At 48.3% G+C, this 20,276-nt stretch overlaps 1 protein-coding gene across 1 annotated transcript in view; it reads left to right on the forward strand.

Annotated features, from left to right (window-relative positions):
* The window catches only part of POU2F3 (POU class 2 homeobox 3), a 53,854-nt gene that overhangs the window by 146 nt on the left and 33,432 nt on the right, over positions 1-20,276 (forward strand). The window contains exon 2 of the mRNA XM_077305454.1: positions 14,858-14,892. The gene's annotated coding sequence lies outside the window, so the exon portion shown is untranslated. The remainder of the gene's footprint in view (positions 1-14,857; positions 14,893-20,276) is intronic.

Below are 20,276 nucleotides of genomic sequence, written 5' to 3' on the forward strand. Positions count from 1 at the left end.
CTAGTCCAACCCCCTGCTCAACGCAGGATCAGCCCTAAGCACATTGTGAATCCTCACACACATATATTTAAAAATCCCTACACACAATAAACTGGCACAGCACAGAGAAGAGCAGGAGCCTAGACCTTTCCTTGGGGAGGGTTGCCCAACTCCCATTAGGGCCTGGAGACAGGGATTCCAGTGGATCCCCCAGGGTTTCAAGCTACAGTGATCCGTCCCCCTGGAGAATAGTGATGCTTGGGCGGGTGGGGTCTATGGCCTTGTACCCCACTGAGGTCCCTGTCCTCCCAATCCCCAAATCTCCAGGAGTTTCCCACCATGGTCAGGGACAATGATGTTAGCCATTCAGTCGTGTCTGACTCTTGCCGATCCCATGGGTCAGCTGCTGCCACGTTTTTTGATCTTGCACTGCTTGTTTTAGTTGTATAATGCTCTGGCCAGGGTCCACGTCGATTGTATCTAACCACCATGTTCTTGGTCATCCCGGTTTCCTTTTACCACCGGCCAGTCCGGACATAATGGCTCTCTGCATTGGGCTGGATCGCGTGATATGGACAAGTGAGTGAGCCGGCGTGTCGGGATTTTGCCTCCCAGAGATGAATCCGGCTTGATGTGCTCTAGTCTTTCCTAGTTTGTGACCGTTGCTGTCTGTGGAATCCGCTAAGCCGACCGGGAGATCTTCTGAAATGATGGCAGATCTCCAGAGAAAACGGCTGCTCTGCAGAGGAGGCTTAATAGCATGATGTCCTACTGAACGCCTTCCCATCCCCAAACACTGCTCTTCCCAGCTTCCAAAGCCCACAAAGCTCCAGGAATGTCTCTGCCCAAATTTAGCAACCCTATAAGATGGGCCAATGTTCCCTGTGCGGTAGGGCTGCCAGCTCCGGGTTGTCCTTAAACCCAACCTCCAAAGGAATCTTTCTCAGCCAGGGCTTCGTGAAGCCCGGGGGTTTCTCGGTGGCCCTGGAAGGGTTTCCTGAATGGGTGGGAATGAATTCATTTGTAATATTTATTTATTTATTTATTTATTTATTTATTTATTTATTTATTTATTTATTTATTTATTTATTTATTTATTTATTTATTTGGATTTTTGTGCCATCCATTCTTTACTGCTCTGGGCGGTTTACATGGAACATTATAACTTTATATAGAACATTACAATATTCTATAACATTATAAAAGTTTCAATAGAACATCACAACGTGGTATATATATATATATATATATGTGTGTGTGTGTGTGTGTGTGTGTGTGTATCATATAAATTATAGAATTATAATTATAAAATTAAAATTATAAAATATACAATATATAATATATTTATATACAATGATATGACCATATATGGTCATGACAACCTCCCCGCCCTCCACCTATGGCCAATGATAGGCCTGGAGGGGGTGGGAAGGGGAGGGGCCCTGGTGGGCGTGTCCACAGCTTTGCTTCCCAGCCATATTCTACAGGATGGAGTCACTTCTGGGGTTACTCAGAGCCTGAAGGATATTCCTGGGATTTCTCTATGGTAAAAAAGTTGGGAAAGGCTGCTCTAAAGTATCCCTTTTCTCCAGGGAAACTGATCTCTATTGTCTGGAGGTGAGATGTGATACCCAGGCCTCACCTGGAGCCTGGCATCCCTTGCCACTGTGCTAGGATTCCTTAAATTGTGTAATCCTGCCCTTCACATGCATCTGAAGTGGCATCCAGCTGCAGACTCATACTAGCTTATCAGCAATTTGTGAGAATTTGGCAGCTGGGCACTTTGTTTAAAGTTATTCCATACCGTTCAATGCTGAGGCAATTAAGAAACCGGCATGCAAGTCATCCCTGTTTACCCCATCCAGGTCTCATTCTTCAACTCACAGCCCAAACTGGTAATTAGTGAGGCCTGCAGGGAACGGGATGTGAATCTCCCTGAAGAACTCTTAAAACAGGGACACTCCAAGAACTACTGTTCACGGCCTGTCCTGTTCACCAGTTGCCAATGGAGACCTGGTTTTTTAATAATCCATTCAAGAGTTTGCCAATCTTTTCAAGGGTCATTTTGCTGTATTCCTTTCTGTACAATACAATGCCTTGTTGGGCATAAAAACAGGTTAAGAACCAAGGAAACGGAGAGAAAACAATCTTAATACGCCCATAATTTTTAATTTGAGAACTGTAGACAAAACAAAAAAATCGGCCATAAGGACATCTTTATCAATCTGACCAATCCGATCTTTTGGATGAGGCTTCCACTTAGATATGGGCAGAATAGTTATTTAATGATTTTTATTTCTTTATTCAATTTATAGACCGCCACTCCCAGCAAGCCGGCTTCCGGTGGTGAACAATAAAACGTCATAACAGTTTGAAACACCCCATAAAACAATCATGAAGTCCCTGAAAATTGCCATTACAATTACCATGAAGATAGTGATAATAGATATAAAACCCCTTTCCTAATGACTAATAACTGCAATCTCTGGCATGGTTAACAATGATTGGGAGGTAAATTGGGTAAGTTGTTATCATCTGGGTCTGGTCTAGCACTGTGCCTTCCCTGTGCCGAGAACAGAGGACAATCAATCTATATATAATATGCTGAATAGGGTCAGAGACTGTATTCCTTCCTAGCCACGCAGTATGTTGCAGCCTCTTGTGGCACAGAGTGGTGAGGCAGCAGACATGCAGTCTGAAAGCTCTGCCCATGAGGCTGGGAGTTCAATCCCAGCAGCCGGCTCAAGGTTGACTTAGCCTTCCATCCTTCTGAGGTCGGTAAAATGAGTACCCAGCTTGCTGGGGGGTAAACAGTAATGACTGGGGAAGGCACTGGCAAACCACCCCGTGTTGAGTCTGCCATGAAAACGCTGGAGGGCGTCACCCCAAGGGTCAGACATGACCTGGTGCTTGCACAGGGGATACCTTTACCTTTATCTTTATGTTGCAGGGATGCCTGCCTCCAGGTGGGGACTAGGGATTTCCTGGAATGACAGGTCATCTCCAGACAACAGAAATCAGTTCCTCACAACAACCCGGTGGGGTAGGCTGAGAGGACCCAAGTTCACCTGGAGAGCTTCCATGGCATGAGTGGGGATTCGAACCCAGATCCTATTCTGACACACTTAGGCAATCACCACCAGTTTGGCTCACACTGGCGTGGATGTCAGCAGAGCCATTTCCTTGCTATGCATCACTCTGCCCTTACTGATACTGACCTTCGCTTCCCGTATTGTCCTCCATTCCCTGAGACTGATGAGACTAGGCTGTGAAATTCAGTGAGGTTTGGAGGGTCGGAGCTTGGGCAGGGTGCGGCTTAGGAGAGGACTGACTTCAGTCCACCCCCCAAAGGAGCCATTTTCTCAAGAGGAATTAACCTTTGTTATTTGGAGATTCGTCGTCATTCCGGGAGCTCTCTGGGAGCCTGGCCACCCTGGGTGTGCCCCTTCTAGAGCCCCTTGTGTACAAAACTCAGATTGTTACTATTCTGAAGTATTTGGGGTCATCCACAAAAGCAACCCTTCTGTGACTCCCCTTTAGCACTGGGTCATGTACGAAATACATTCTGTCACTCCAGGGAAGAGGATCGCTTTTATCGATAACAAAAGATGTGGCCCAAAGGTGCCCAGAGCATGGAAGCCAGAACTGTTTCTCGCCATGCTGGGCACCACAAACACAGACCCCCTTTCCAGAACCTTCAGCAGTGTCTCCCTCTCTATCTTTTGATCAGTGGTTTTATAAAGAGGGAAATAATATTAAATTACTTTTATCTCCCCGCCTTAATAAAACCGAGCCTTCCCTGGCGAGGCAATTAAGAGGCATTACTCATTTGTTATGGCTTTGGCTGTCAGGCAGTTTTCTCGTTGTGGAGCTGTTTGGCGTTGTTCTGTGAGCTGAGCTCACAGAGCGGCAGGTAGACTCCCATAACCCCTTGTTTCTGAGCTGATCGGCAAGCAAGGCAGACTAAAAGGGAGCAAATAGAGTGCTTTGTCCCCCTTTTGGAAACAGGGTTGGTAATTGCTGTTTTGCCATGATGTTTCTAGTCCTCATTATAAGTGAAGCGACTGCACATGCACAGGAATACACTGAATCAGACCAGTGGTCCACCAATGTCCATATTGTCAGACTGGCAGTGGCTTGGGGGGCATTCCTCTTCTCCTCTAAACGGATCCTTTCAACTGGCGATTCTGCGGACTGACCCTGGGGCCTTCTGTGTACCAATCAGAGGCGCTTCCACTGAGTCACAGTCCCTCCCTGCACATAGGAGCCATCAAGTCCTAAACAACTTACAGTGACCCCAGGAAAGGGGTTCCAAGGCCTTGGTTGGCCACTGCCTCCTTCTGCAGAGTCTTCCTTGGTGGTCTTCCATCCAAGTATCCACCCTGCTTAGGTTCTGGGATCCAGGAGCCAGCATGGTGCAGTGGTTAAGAGTGGCAGACTCTAATCTGGATAGCCCAATTTGATTCTCCACTTCTACACATGAAGCTTACTGAGTAAACTTGGACCATTCTCTCAGGACTCTCAGCCCCATCTGCCCCACAAGGTGCCCATTATGGGGAGTTGAATCGAAGGAGGCTGGAAGCTGAGACTCCTTGGGATGAAGGAGGGTCATCTTAGCTGCATTACAGGCCTCTGGGCTTCTTCTTCTTCTTCTTCTTCTTCTTCTTCTTCTTCTTCTTCTTCTTCTTCTTCTTCTTCTTCTTCTTCTTCTTCTTCTTCTTCTTCTATGAAATGGGCCTTTACCCTCATGCTGCCATTCCTCAAAGGATTCCGGGTCCCCCTGGGCATTTCGTTGGAACCCGAAGAATCTCCCTTGTCCCCCGCACTCTCTTTATCTATTTAAAATAAGTTTCCTGTGCAGAGGAAATTAAGTTATTATAAGTTGTCTAAATTCCTATCATTTGCTTCTTATCCTCCTGGCAATTAATTTCACTCAAATCCCTCATTATACTAAAAAGCTGAGAGAGGATAATTGGCAGCAAGTTCAGAGCAGGCTGGAGAAACTATTCTTTTCGCATCATAAATTATTCACCGGTGGAATTTGCCCCTATGAAATGCAGGGATGGTTGCCGGCACGGCGCTGTGTGTGTGTGTGTGTGGGGGGGGGGGGGGTTTGGAGGTCATTAAAAGACTCAACACATTCATGAAAGACAATAGGAGTGACTGTGAGTGGTGATGAAAGTGAACCTTCCTATTCAGAGGCAGTGTACCTCTGAGTCCTGTGCTGGGCCCAGGAAGCCTTCACACTTTGTTTTGAGGGTTCTCCGGAAGGTTCTAAATCGCCACTCTTGGAAACAGGGTGCTGGAGGAAATGGCCTAATCTGGCTGGCAACAGGTTCTAATCCCAGGAGGTCTCCAGCTACCACCTGGAGGTTGACAGCCCTCTCCAGACCTTATCTGGAGGCCGGCAACCCTGCTAAGAACAGCTGTGCATCTCTGATGTACCTCTGTTGCTAGGAAAGGTATGGGGCTCCGGGCTGTGTTTCATCATACCGGCTAGCTTTCAGGGTGCGTTTTCCATGAGTTTTCCCGTCCAAGACTTTGGGAGGGACTGAATCAGGATCTCTTCCCAGCCAGTGGGGCGTGCACGTGGGTGGCAGGCCTTCCAGGGGCTCTGGAGTTTTCCTTCAGGGAATTCCTAAACCACACCACTCCCAGCCCTGTGCTGGCCGTGTGATCAATATTCATTCCCATAGGAGAACAAGGTTTGAGCCCAATGGCACCTTTAAGACCTACTAGGTTTTATTCAGTGCGCAAGCTTTCATGTGCCGCACTGCACGTTTCGTCAGGCAATGAAATGGGACTTGCAAGACCACCTATATGAGTAGAGGATGGGCTATGCCTTCCTATACAACACAATGAAAATGTTGGACAGAGGCAAGGGCTTTACAGAAATAACAATCTGGGTTCAACTCAGCATGGGCAAACATAGTAACGGACACCTGGAGAATGACATCCTTTGTCACTGAATAGACTGGTGTGTGTGAGTTTTTTTCTCCCAGCATGTTCATCTGCCATGAGGACTAGAAACCTAATTATTGAGATATGCTGAGAGTCGTTGGGAAGAGGGGGACGTGCTGTTGTAGGGCCAACCGTGGGGAGCTGCGTGGATGAGAAGTGTAGTGCTGGGTATTCCCTATAGGAGGGGAGGCTGTTTATAAGTATCTGCCACGGCTGGTAGTCTTCGTTTAATTTGTTTTTTGAACGATACGCAAGAACTTCTGGGGAGGGGACTGAGGAGCAACAAAACAAAATTTCTTCCTGGAACTGCTGCAGGTTTCTCTCTCTGCCTTGCCCCCCCCCTCCCCAGAGAAACCTCTCCAGGCGAAGTCGCAGAGTGAGTGCCAAGTTTGCAAAGTCGGGCCATGCCTGCTGGCTGCCAGTCCCGCGGGGGAGGGAAGCGAACGCTCCCTCTGGCGCATCGCTGGGATCCAGCCGCGCTGGTGGCTGCGCAGCATGCTGGGGAGTGGGCCCAATCCAGTGAGGTGGGAACATGGAAAGGAAACAGAACCCACCTGAAAAACAGGGCACAGGGAACTGTTTAACTGGCCAAAAGCCCATTCTTACTTCGCTCTTGACAATTTCGATTTTAGTTCTAATTTTTGTCATAAATCTCACTACTAAATAATTTACTTGCATACGCACAGACCTGGTTGTACTTGAGTGGTATACTTTGGCAGATACATGCTGTATTTTTCCCGTTTGTACTCTTCTGCTGTATACCGTAATAAAGATCTGCATGCATACTCTCCCTTAAGGTTCAGATTTCGCATCCATACATGACCACAGGAAAAGCCACTGGCTCTGCCAATAAGGGGGTGTGACGAGAAAAGTGAGGCAAAACAGAGAAGATGAAACAACAGATGCAGAAGGGAAGGAATCTTGAATAACCGAACAACCCTGGCATGTTTCGTGCGCAGCTTCGTCAGGGGAAATTGACTTTCAGATTCTTCTTGGTTTCGTTCCCATACATATGCTTAAACGGAGTCTGAGCCACATGGCCCCCGAGGGCTGGGCAGAGCTGCCGGGGCTTGGCCTGGCTTGCTCAGGACTGCTGGTGGCCCATCAGGGGAGTGGCCCCCCCAGGAAATTTCCCTATAAATTAAATGGCCAGTCCATCGATAGATTTGGTAAATAGAAGAATGCAGCTGCAGGTGCTGGATAAGGAAAAACAGAGCAGCGTTATTAATTTGTATTTTTCCCTCGGGGAAATTTTTGCTGGGGCTCAAAGGAGGCGAAAAGTTTTGCCCAAGTTGCAATAATATTTTGTGTGTGTGCAAAGCATCTTAGAGGTGGGGTAAATATAGATTTTGGCCCCGGCACCTGCCTGCTAGGCTACGCAGCTGTTAGTCTGCAGGAAGAAATGGCAATCATTTTGGACGGTTCAGTTTTGAAATTTTCCCTCTTGAAAGCAATTAGAATTTGGGTTGCTTTTAAACCCAATGTTTGTTTGTTTTCATTTTGGCATCCAACCAGAGCAGAATTCGTTTGTTTTGGGGTGGAGTTTTTTGGGGGGAAATTATTATTTTTAGTTCTGAAAGAAAAAGAAATCTAAAAGGGATACAAAAAGGGTTATATGTTGCAAATCATGTTATTAAAAAATTACTCTACAATTCAGGGTATATAAAACAGACAAGCAAAAAAAATTCTCCCTAATTTCTTTCTCATCATAATTTTTACAATAACCCCCCACTACAGATACTCCAACTTCCAAAAGTTATAAGTAGTCTCTTTTACCACTATATTATTCATTTTCATTGCTATTCCATATTACACACCTCATCACCTCTAGACATCAGCTATAACATATTAACTATGACCCAGAAAAGAAACCATTATACATCTCACAATCAAACAGAGAATCAGAAATTTAAAAATATTATTTGAATCCCAATACTTTCTTCATTTGTATTCAATTTTTGTTCTCATTCTGTAACATTGCTATGAATTTATATACCATTTTAGATTGCTTCGCATTCTAAATTTATCTCCTTTCATAATACGCTCCTCAAATTTCAAAATTGATATATTTTTTTCAGATATGATGTTCATTTTGCCATTACCAGCTAATCTGCAAGTTTATTTCCTCATTCTTCTAAGCTTGGATGGATGTCTGATTTCCATTTTGCTGCATAAATAATTGTAGCTGCTGTCAACTATATATTCAAATATCTCCCCCACGTCTTTTGGTAATTTGTCAGGCAATGTTCTTAATAACATCCACACAACGGTCACCTCCAGGATAGACTACTGTAACTCATTCTACATGGGCCTTCCCATATCCTTGACCTGGAAGTTGCAGCTGGCCCAGAATGCTGCTGCTCGGCTCCCTTCAAGGACCACACGGAGAGTGCCTGTACAACAGCCGCAGTGGTTGCCAGCTGAATTCTGGATCAGGTTTAAGATGCTGATCTTAACCGTTAAGAACCTGCACAGTCTGAGACCTGTGTACCTGAGGAACGGCCTCTCCAAATACATCCCCCAAAGGCTCTTCATTCAGCCACTCCTGGCTGGCGATCTCTAGCCCCGAGAGATGCAATTGGCCTTGACCAGTGCCAGGGTCTTTTCAGCCCTGGCTCCCACCTGGTGGGATGAAATGCCATCAGCTTTCCAAGTTCCAGCGGGCTTGTAAGACAGCATTCTTGCACCAGGCATTTGGTTGTGGTCAGGGATCACCACGACCACCCAAGAGGCCCCCAAGCAAGCTGAACCCCTATTATCCTTCACTCTGAGTCTGGCCAGTAACTGGACATCTTCAGAGCTGGGTTGAATTATTTATTTAATTGTTCATTATTTATTTATTTATTGAGCTTATATCCTGCCACTTTCCAAAGACCCGCAGCAGCTTACAAACATAAAAAAACCCATAAAAGCCCCCTATATAAAACCCATGAGCCCTAAAGCGATCAAACCCCTTAGGAGCGTTGAAGTTAGGTTTTACTGGTTTCATTTGTATTTTAACTTTACTTTTGTATGGGTTTTTCTTGACTGGTGTAAGCCGTCCCTAGTCCCTCCAGAGAGGGGCGGCATATAAATAAAACTATAAATAAATGAATACATAAATACCCTGGGCTTCTGTGGGACATTTAAATTTTAATCCATCTCACTGGTTGCTCATGTTCACACTCGTGGTGTTGAATTATGGGAATAGCGGTCTGTGCATTGTAGCGATCCCCTTTCTTTTCTTCTCTGCTGTTACGACTATGGTCTTGAGCAGGGGTAGTCAAACTGTGGCCCTCCAGATGTCCATGGACTACAATTCCCATGAGCCCCTGCCAGCGAACACTGGCAGGGGCTCATGGGAATTGTAGTCCATGGGCAGTCTGGAGGGCCGCAGTTTGACTACCCCTGGACTCTTGAGCAACAGCAGCCGCGACAAAAACAGCCACTAATAATGACAAGGAATAGGAGCAGTAGCTACTGATGCAACCGTGCAGCTAAAGCATGTAATTGTCTATCTATTAAGCTTGATGACACAGTAGAAAAATTTAGCAATCGGTGATGTTGTGATTACTTCCATCCTAAAGAATCAGTAGCGTACGGTGGGCTGGGAAACAAACCAGATCCTTGAAAGGGGGGGATTTAAATATATTTGGCATATTCCCTTGCATTTCATTCCAGTATCTTCAAACTGGAGCAGGATTCTTGTTGTTGTTTGTTGGCTTGCTTGCTTCAGGCATCCCATGCACCTCTCATGTCTTCCTCGTGTCTTTTCCATTCCAGCTTTGGTCTGACCTTTTGGGGAGTACGGCTTTCTCATCTAAAACAGTTCTGCGGGGCCTGCAAAAGGGAGCTCTTCCGGCAGGCATTTGGCTGAGGCCGAGCGAAACCAGGAATATCCCCAGGTCCCCTGCTCCCTCCCACCCTCCCACCCTCCCACCCAGAAATCCACTTATTCATTCTGCCCCTAGTCCTGTTTGCATTGTTACCTTTGTTACAGTTATTTTAATATTGTTATTGTTGTAGTTATCTATACGTTACGGAAAAACTAAGGTCCTTGTATTGCTCTACGTTCTATGTAAACTGCCCTAAGCCTCAGGGGAAGGCGGTTTATAAATATAAATAAATAAATAAATCTGGATGCCAAAGGGTAAATCTGCAAAGTCCCCGCCGACATCAGTGCCCTTTTCCTGTCCCCGGCCCTCTATAGTTGCTGTTTTTCCTGCTGCAGCGCTGGAGGGCTTTTAAAGATGTCCCTCGTTGCTAGAGCTCACAGCGCTACAGCTCTATAGCGACTCTTGTTTTTCAAAAGACCCCCGAAAGGCCTCTGCGGTTTCAGACACTTCTGTGGGATTGCAGCCTTCCAGAATGCACGGGTGTCCTGTGGGTGACTGCATGAGGGTGGGGGAAAGGTGTGGTGAGCCTGAAAACTGGCAAGGGTGGCACCCCCTCACACCCTGTCCCCATGCCACTTGCTGCTGATAATGCCCCCACCTACCCCCTCCTTTCCCAAGGTCACGCTGGCACAGAAGGATCAACACCACAGCGATTGCACTGGCCATCCCACCCACCCCTTGCCTGACAAACCACCCCTCCTCCCTCCCTCCTAGTTGAGCCATGATGCACAGTGGTACCAGGCCAAAGCTGTGATGCAGCAAAGAACTGAAGAGTGGGGGCAAACAAATAGCTTAGCTCTGCCATCTTGCAGTCCCCAATCTAGAGGCAAGAGCCGTGGCTCGGTAGAAGAGCCTCCACTTAGAATGCAGAAGGACTCGCATTCAGTCCCCAGGTGGAGTGGAAGATCTCTCTGCCTGAGACCCTCCCCCCCCCCGAGAGCCAGGGGGCTTGATAGCTCCGGGTATCTGACTCAGAAGAAGGCTGCTTTATCAGTGTCAGTGTTCATGTGTAAGGTGCACAGTTTTTGGGTGAGTGGGGAAGTGCTCCCTTCCAGGAGTGTTTATGAAGGGGAGGGATACACTCCCGTCCCATGTTTCATAGGCAGCTTTTCGCCTATTTATTTATTTGCACTTGACTCACCATCTAAAGTACGGAAGACGGCTAGTAGAATACGAACAGGCTTGGGCAGTTGTGCAGACCAGCTGTTGAAATGGAACAAGGCTCTGCTTGCAGTTGTGATGCAGTGCGTCAAACTATTTTCCATTTGACCCAGGGGTGTGAACATCGTGCTTTCGAAGGAGATGTGACGGAGCTCCCTGAACTGTCCCCAACTGTGATGGAGTGGATTGAAAACTTAGATGTTAGTATTTAGGGGGAGGGCCCAATCTGTCTGCATAACCGTTGCACCTACTTGGCCACATATATTATTAAATGCTTCCGGCGTGTAAGTCCGCCATACAATAAATAAATACATACATAAATAAATAAGATTCCATTTATACTCTGCAGTCCTCTCAAGCAGGGAGCCAAAAATGGCTGACATCTCCTATTCATCCTCCATTTTATCCTCACAACAACCCTGTGAAGTAGGCCAGGCTGGGTGTGTGTGACTGGCCCCAAAGTCACCCGCCATGCTTCCATGGCAGAGGAGGATTCGAACCTGGCTCTCCCAGATCCTAGTCTGACACTCCAAGGCAAGGACGGCAGGCTAGACAGAAATAAACAGACTGCTGAAGGCACACCAGCACATCCTTGTTCTATGCTAAAGACTGCAGTGTTATCACACTATTGCAGAACCTATTTTGCGTTTCAAAAGAGTCACAGACAGCTCAGACTTCCGGTGTGCCACCGTCTCAAGGCTGCCTGCACACTGGCAAATGCTACTGGTTCAGCCTCATTGTTCCATGCTCGGAGTGTGCAATGCATGCACGGCCTGCATGTGGCGATTGTGCTGGTGCTCAAGGGCGTCTTCCCTTATCACCTTGTGGACTTGGCTCTTTTCCAGCCTGCTGCCGTCCTGTTGCACCAAACTGCTGGGGAGGGCTGAACGCGATGGGAAGTTCTCCCGAGCGCACCAAAGATCCCGGGGAGCATCGCTGAGGATTCCTAGCTCTGGTTCCATTCCTCTTGAGCAGGTTTCCGGAGGCGCCTTACCAAAACAACGGTTAGCGCTTGTTTTGCAATCTGGGAGCGCCAGGTGCAGGGCATTTCAGAATCCGGCCCCCTCTTTGTTTGTCAATGCAAAACGTTGTTGACAGGGTTTCTTTTTCAAAAACAAAACCCTATCTTCAGGATACATGGGAGTTGTGCAAAAGGTGCCGATGGTAATCTTTTCCCACCCTCCTCTGCCTGTCTCTTCTCCCTCGTCTTGTCCTGGCTTGCCTCAGATCAATTCAATGGACAGAGGCCAGGGTTTTTGGTATGCACAGCCTTTGCCCAGCGCATAGCAGGATGGGGCTCCAAAATATCTCCTTGGACACAGAAACCGCCCATGCTCCGGTCTTTGCATTATGCACCCTTGCTTTTTATTCAGAAGGCTCCCAGTTAAAGAGTTAGATAAACGGCAAGAGAACAGTGGTGTTATGTTAAAAATGTGATGTAATAATTACTGTTTGCTTTGAGGTCGCACGCCTACCCACGCTTACGTTGGTTGGACTGAGGAGGTCGGATTGTGGACTGTACCAACTTCAGATTGCAGGGAAGAGGCGTCGTAGCTTTAACGATTTCCCCCTTTTTTTAAATAAAGAAAAGAAAAGCTCCTTGCATTTTAGAAACTAGCTTCACAGGGCTAGGCCAAAGCAAAATGGTTCTCCGTGAGCTACCAGATTATTGCACGCAGGGAGATTTTTTAAAACATTAGGGCAGGGGTGGCCAATGTGTGGGTCTCCGACCCATCGCGACCCCATGGACAATGATCCTCCAGGCCTTCCTGTCCTCCACCATTCCCCAGAGTCCATTTAAGTTCGCACCGAGTGCTTCGGTTACTCCATCCAGCCGCCTCGTTCTCTGTCGTCCCCTTCTTCTTTTGCCCTCGATCGCTCCCAGCATTAGGCTCTTCTCCAGGGAGTCCTTCCTTCTCGTGAGGTGGCCAGTTAGTGGTTTTGGTATTAATTGGAATGAATAGTATTTTATGAGGGAAATTATGGGGTTTTATTGTACTTTTATTCTTTTATTACTTGTGAACCACCGTGAGCCCAGCTGGGAACGGCGGTCTATAAATTTAAGAAATAAATAGATAAATAAAAATACCCCTACAAGCAGGGTGGTTTTTACCACGGAGCCCGCACCTGCCATCCTGGGACAGCCTGGAGATGCAAAAACATCAGGCATGGCTCTTGCCTCTTCTCCCTGCGTAGCACGTGTGGCACAAAGTTCTCATCCCGTGCGCCAACTGACAGGAGGAGTCCGTAACGCTTCGCTGGAACCTGCCTCCCCTAGCTTGCAGGTTTTGCTATGAGAGTCAGCGAGATAAGAAATGTGAACTCTCTTGTTCTCCAAAGCGGAACGGATAAATAATAATTATTTATCTCCCACTCGGGAATGAGATTTCATTAGAAGATAGTTAAGAAACTGGCAACAGGACAGTTAACCTGCGGCCCTCCAGATGTCCATGGACTACAACTCCCATGAGCCCCTGCCAGCGTTTGCTGGCAGGGGCTCATGGGAGTTGTAGTCCATGGACATCTGGAGGGCCGCAGTTTGACTACCCCTTACCTCAGAGGGATCCTTCCACCTCTATGATTCTGTCCGCTTCAAAGATCAACTTTATTACACAAATAAAAGTTATTATATTGTAATTATTATACAGCTACCGTCTTCCTTGTGGGACTCCCACACTGAGCCTACGAGCTGGGGACTTCTTGGACTTCTGCTCCAGAGTCTGGCCCTGGCGGTACCTCTGCAACTTTGCTTCCGTCATGTGGACAAAAGAGTGGAAGGACAAGTGAAAGCCGATTCCAACTTCATTTCAAGCTCCACTGCCCCCCTAAAAACACACACACACACCACGCTGGCTGCGGATCCAAACACTAGTAGCTTAGAAAGGGAGGTTGTTTATTTGTCGCCTGCCTTTCTCGGTCCCACTCAAGGCCGATTACAGGAAGTAAGTTTGGGTCCCCAACACAGTGGCCATGGGCACCATGTTTTGGAAAGTGGGTGGGGCCACCTAGGGCTCTCACCAAGCAAGGCTCCTGATTGGTCACTGGAGATCCAATGGGCTGTGCAGTTGCAAATAACATTTCAGGTGCATCTGCCCCCACAGGGCTGTTTTCATTCTCCCCATTCTTCTTTCCCAGTGGACCCCTCTTCCCCTGTGTGCATGGCTCCATCTCCTGGGGCAGCCATTCTGTGGTTGCACCCACCGCCCTGTGTGAGGACTCCAAAGGTGCCCAGGGACTCAAAGAGGTTCGAGACCCCTGGAGTAAATCAAGTGTGGTCAACAGGATGGAGCATCCAATGAACGGTGCAAAAGGGCTCAGGCAACAGAAACCTAAAAGCAAGCTGACCCAAACTTGGGGGGGAAAACACCATGGTCTGACTCAGGCAGCTTCATGTGTGTTCATTTAAACATGGTACCTTAGATCAGGGAGGGGGGGGCACTCCAAATTGTGGTTCTTCCAAAGTCCATGGACTACAATTATCATGAGCCGCTGCTAGCAGAGGCTCATGGTAACTGTAGTCCATGGGCATCAGAAGAGCTGCAGTTTGGTCACCCCTATCTTAGAAGGTGTAGAGCAGGCCATGGTCCCTATTCCTTTACCAACATGGTCCCTATTCCTTTACCAACATGGTCCCTATTCCTTTACCAACACCAGAGTTGCTAAAATAACAGCCCTAATTAAGAGCAAGCGTTTGGGAGCACCTTAAACCCTGCCACAAATTTTGTGTGTCTTTAAGCTGCTCCCAGACTCTTGCTCCTTTCTACTGCCACCGAGGGACTAATATGGCGACCTCTTATCTTGATCTAGCCCTCACAAATCCCCTGTGCGTTTTTCTTGATCTAGCCCTAATTAAAGTTTTGCATTTTTTCACTCTCTTCTAGGAAATGACCGAAACGGCCTGGATTTCAACAGACAGGTAAGACTGTGAATTCGAAGGCTTTTACTTGCCCATGTACAGTGCTTGTGTGATCTGAACGTCATTTTATTTATTTGTTTGTTTGTTTGTTTGTTTGTTTGTTTATATGCCACCCTCCCATGGAGCTCAGGGTGGTTCGCATGAAACATAGAGGAACAGGAAGAATACAGAGAAAATCGATCACCATAAATAACAATAGAACAGTCATAACCTGTCAGAACAGTAAATTCATAATCGCAGCATCCTGCTGGACCCATAACTGGCCAGTTCAAGATGTTTGAAATTCATGGGAGAGAGGCTCGGGGGCCCAGTGGAAGATGCTAGTTTGGGTCAACCTCAACCAAATGCCAGGCAGAAGAGCTCCTGACACCTGGGGAACCAGAGCAATTTCCCCCCCTTCTGCCAGCATTCGCATGAGACAGACACACTGGCTGGCTCCCATCGACAGTGTGCGGCATCCAGGTTAAATCACTCCTTCCTCTGGATACTTCTTGAGTCTGCACAACCAATGTAGTGTTGTGGGCCCCATGCCAGGAACTCTGCCCCCTGGTATGCCCAGCCATGGCACACACAGAGAGGAAGAGGCCTTCCCAGCTTCAAATAGCCTGTGGGGAGAAGGAGTGCTTTTTAGTGGCATCCCATGTATTGATAAAATGGGGAGGGGCTGTATAATGGCATGGGGGAGAGGGCATACAAGCAATTTACAGGTGATAGTTGAAGATCTCCTGAGATTACATCCTGTCTCCAGGCAACAGAGGTCAATTCACCTGGGGGAAAGGGCTGCTTTGGAAGATGGACTGACATTTTATCCCATTGAAGCCCCTCCCCTCTCCTCCCCAAGCCCTGCCCTTCCCAGGGTCCACCACCCCCCCCCCCCAATCTGGGAGATCCCCAGCCACACCTTGAAGAGCAACCAAAGACCACAATCAGCATATACCTTACCGGATTTTTAAAAATCTTTGATCTAACATGAACACTTATTTAAAAAAGAATCTGGTAGCAAATGCAACAGCAGGACAGAAAAAGGAGAGCCAAAATTCTAACCGCGTGCCTACTGGGGACCTTCCTTCACCATTTAATGCATTTATCTCTTTTAAAATGGCTTAACCTCCCCCCCCCCCCACACACACAAGCTTTCTTTGACAGCATTTTTAAAAAATGCATTATGTGCCCAATACTTCCGATCAATCAGTAAATAAATCTACGTGGCAAACATGGGATCTGAGTCACTGCTACAAGGCAGTGGAGCCCATCCCAGAAGAACCATCCCGATAATGCGGCTGCTGATTTATCTATCATCAACAGAAAGGAAACCCGTTGATACAAGCCGCTGAATCAGGTGGTGAGGCTTTTCCTGGAATGCACTTGAGGCTCCAAGCTGGATGTTATGTGTGCAAATTCTTTCAATTAAAAAAAAACCCTCCCTGTGCATTAGGGCAATGGTGTATGTACCCTTCTTCCTGACATGCTAGTTTTCTAAGTGCATGGAGTTATGGGGGGGGGGGGAGTAAAACATCCCCCCGTCCAATATAAAGGGCACAGTTCAGAAAAACTTTTATTTGCCATATGACTCTGCCACAATTCAACACAGGGTAGACCAGTATAGTGTCATGATTTAGAGTGGCAGATTCCAATCTGGAGAGCTGGGTTTCATTCCCCACTCATCAACATGCAGCTGGCTGGGTGGTCTTGGGCCAGTCACAGTGTCAACCTAGATCTGACAATCCTAACCCCCCCCCCCATTGTACAATTGACAATCCTAACCCCCCCCCATCGGACTATCGGTGTCCAGGGGGGATTTGACACCCCTATCGGCCATGAGTAAATGTGTAGATCTCTGCTCTTTGCGAAATAACTCTGCCTCCAACACTGTGGCAAAGAAGTCTCCCCTGATTGGCCAGGGCTTCAGTTCAAAGACTTCCTGATTCCCAGTTGCAAGGCTTCCCTTAAAGTGACTGCGCTCCAGAAGCCCTAACTTCTCTCAGCAGAGATTTGCCTCTTGTTGCAGAGGGGAAATTAAAAGCACCCAAAATAAAAAATGCAAATTGAATTCAGTGTAGACGGGAGGGATTCATTCAAACTTGGACTGGGTAAAAAGCCCCACGGAGACTACACTCAGGTCAGGATGAGATTGAGGATGTATTATAACGTTACTTCTTCATATCCCCACATGTACACCCAATTAAGTTGCTGATGGACATGCAGACAGCAGCCCCCGCTGTCTGCTCCCCCCCCCCCCGTGTAAGACTCGGTCCTCACTCTTCTTGGCACAGCTAGGGTGGGGGGAACTGAAATCGATCCCAATCTGGATTTTTCCACCCGAGCATCTTCCAAGAAGTGAGCCCATTCCTCTGGCTGAGATTCACTGTCAATGATGCTTTTGTTCATGCCTTTGGTGTTCCCATCTCGACATGTATCCATGCGTTGACTCATGTCTGCCTTGGAGATAAGCAAGTGTTTGTCAAGAAACACACCTGCACTGGCCTTGACTCCCTTTGACAGATGTCGTTAGCAAAGAAAATATCCACGGGAGATGTTCTTGATAAGGCTCTGAGCTCCTACCGGGTGAACCCACCTGCACATTCAGTTCGTACCCTTTGCTGTCTGCCCTGCTGTCCAAAGTTGGGGGGGGGGGGGGTGAGACCTTCCTGATGGTGGTGGTGAGCCACTGGTAGTCCCCCACCCCACCCTAGGAAAGCTGCCCTTGTTCCTCCTCCCTTGGCAAAAGCAGCTTTCTTCTTTTGTAGAACTTTGTTTGAGGGTGGGGGGTTGAGTTGTTGATGTGGATATTTGACCGTGACAGCTCCTTTGTAAAGGTCCCTGATTGGTCTTATTAGTTTCCCTTCTGGAGAAAGAAGAGCCGGGTTTGATTCCCACTCTTCCACATGCAGCCAACTGGGTGACCTTGGGCCAGTCACAATCCTGATACTTCAGTTCTGACCGAGCAGTAATCTCAGGGCTTTCTCAGCCTCACCTACCTCATAGAGTATCTGTTGTGGGGAGGGGAAGGAAAGGTGACTGGAAGCAGCTTTGAGATTCCTCTGGGCAGTGAAAAAGAGGGTATAAAAACCAGCTTCACGTTGCCTTCTCTGCAACAGAACATGGTCCGCTCAGAAAAACTGCATTGCGGGGTTGATTCACCTGATCCCGTTCAGCTCTGGGTTATTTCCCCCAATGACTGGGACAATCACTTCCGCCTGAAACCGTTAAGAGCCATCACCTCAAATCTGGAGAACTGGGTTTGATTCCTCACTCCTCCTTCACAGGCAGCCAGCTGGGTGACCTCAGGCCAGGCACAGTCCTCTTACAGCTCTTCTCTCAGAGCTCTCTCAGCTTCACCTACCTCCCAGGGTGTCCGAGTCTGGGAGAAGACGGGTAGGTGATTATAAGCCGCTTGTAAGACTCCTTCGGGTAGTAAAAAGAAAGTCACCCAAAACCAGCCCTTCTCCTCTTCTTCTTCTTCTTCTTGAAGCAACAGGTGTCCATATGCAGAGGGAGCCAAGGGTGAGGCTGTAGTGGGGGGTGGGGGGTGGCTGCCGCCCACCGCCAGCTGCCACCGGAGGCCACCGCCACACCTTGCCTCATTACAGGGCTGGCCCTGTTTTGTCCCTCGGCTTCTTAGCCACAAGGCTGCGCTGGCTGTGGCCAGGAAAACACGCAGCCCGAAGAACGTGACCCAACCTGGTAGTTTAGAGGGCAGGGCCAGTCACACGCCCGTCCCCCGCTTCCCTGATGTGGTGACGGATCCTACAGCCCAGTCTTGTTTTTCAGCAGCTCTGTTTTTCTAGCTAGGGGTGTCGTGCTGTGTAACCTTCAGGCTGTTACACTCAAGGCCGCGGGTTCAAGGCCTGCTCTGATGCAAAGAAGGGCCTGTGATATGCTGCAGCCCACGGCACCCATAACCAACGCGCTCTAGAGTACCCAGGTCTCCCCCACCACCAGCAGGGGATGCAGGATGGGGCTGCCAAATCCAGGTTGGGAAACCTCTGAAGATTTGGGGGCACACCCTGGGAAGGACAACGACTTCAGTGGGGTACAAGGCAAGAGAGCCCACCCTCCGAGGCCTCCATTTCTCTCCAACTGATCTCTGTAGTCTGGAGATGAGCCGAAATTCAAGGTGATGCCCAAGTCTCACCTAGAGCCTAAATTTCTGGAGACAAAAAAAATGTAAAGCAGCTTTTTAATGCTCCCCCAGAATCTTCCTCCTGAGGCAAAGGCCTCAACCTTCTTTCCTGGTCGGGCCTGTCCAGATCCTGCACGCTGTAGTCCCGGAAGGAGGACATGAATCACCATGACTATTTCCTCCTTTACTCAATGGGGCGAGCTGTCGTTCGAGGTTTTTCCTGCTGGCGTCCAGAGGGGAAATTAAGGCGAGGGCTGAGGTCACCGGGATAGGAAGAGCTCAGAGGCTGGCCAGGGTTCCAGCCTCGTCCTGACATCTAGCTATTCGGCGCTGTCAGTTCCAGGCCCGCGGCGGAGAGATCAATCTGTCATTGGGAGGAAGGGCTGAGAAGAAGATGTTGCTATTCTGGAAGATTCTTCCCATCAGCTCCGAACGGATGGCGGGAACTTGCGTGTTTGGGAGCCAAGAGAAAGGTGTGGCAGAGCACAGAGAGAGCGATTGGAGATCCCTGCCGATGTACATCAAATTTCACCTCTTTGCCAATCGCCCCGGTGCTTGTTCCTGCTTGTTCTCCCCACGAGAGATGTAAACAGGGAAGAATACATCTTCTCCCGTCGTGTGAGGGTGGTTTTGGACTGCAAGGGGGGGGGGGGGGTTGTGTGTGCAGCGTGTGGGAACTACCTGCCAGGGGAGAGAACAGATGCCTCTACAAACAGGTATAGCTCTCTCTCTCTCTTTAAAAAGAAAAAAAATGCACGCACACACACAACACACTCTGAAACCCCTCCAGGGACTTTCTCCTGAGTCCAGATGCAGAGTTGCTTGTGCCAATCTGACTTCAGAGGCTCCACACATGTCCTGAGTGGGGCAAATCCATCTTTTGGAGCTGCATGTCAGGGCCCAGGGGCGGGGGGGGGGGGGAGGTGTATAACTGCAGGTGGATCAGGATATCCCCCAAGCCAGGGGCACCCGGGGCTGGTATTTGAGCCGGAAAGCAGAGGGCAGCAGTTGGTCAGGGAACAGCACGGGGCTAGATTGTGAGCCAAGGGCCTCTGCACAGTGACCTTGGACTTCTTCCTCCCCCCCCCCCATGATCACCATATTGTTCTTATGCAAAGGACATTTTGAAAAGAGAATTGGTGGGTGATTTATTTTGCTGCAAAGAGAAAAAGACTTCTCTCTGACTTACAGGAACTAACAAGGGTCAAATTGTGGTGCAGGGTGATGAGGCAGCCGACATGCTTTCTGAAGCTCTGACCAT

The sequence above is a fragment of the Paroedura picta genome, chromosome 12, assembly GCF_049243985.1.
Source record: "Paroedura picta isolate Pp20150507F chromosome 12, Ppicta_v3.0, whole genome shotgun sequence".
NCBI lineage: Eukaryota > Metazoa > Chordata > Lepidosauria > Squamata > Gekkonidae > Paroedura > Paroedura picta.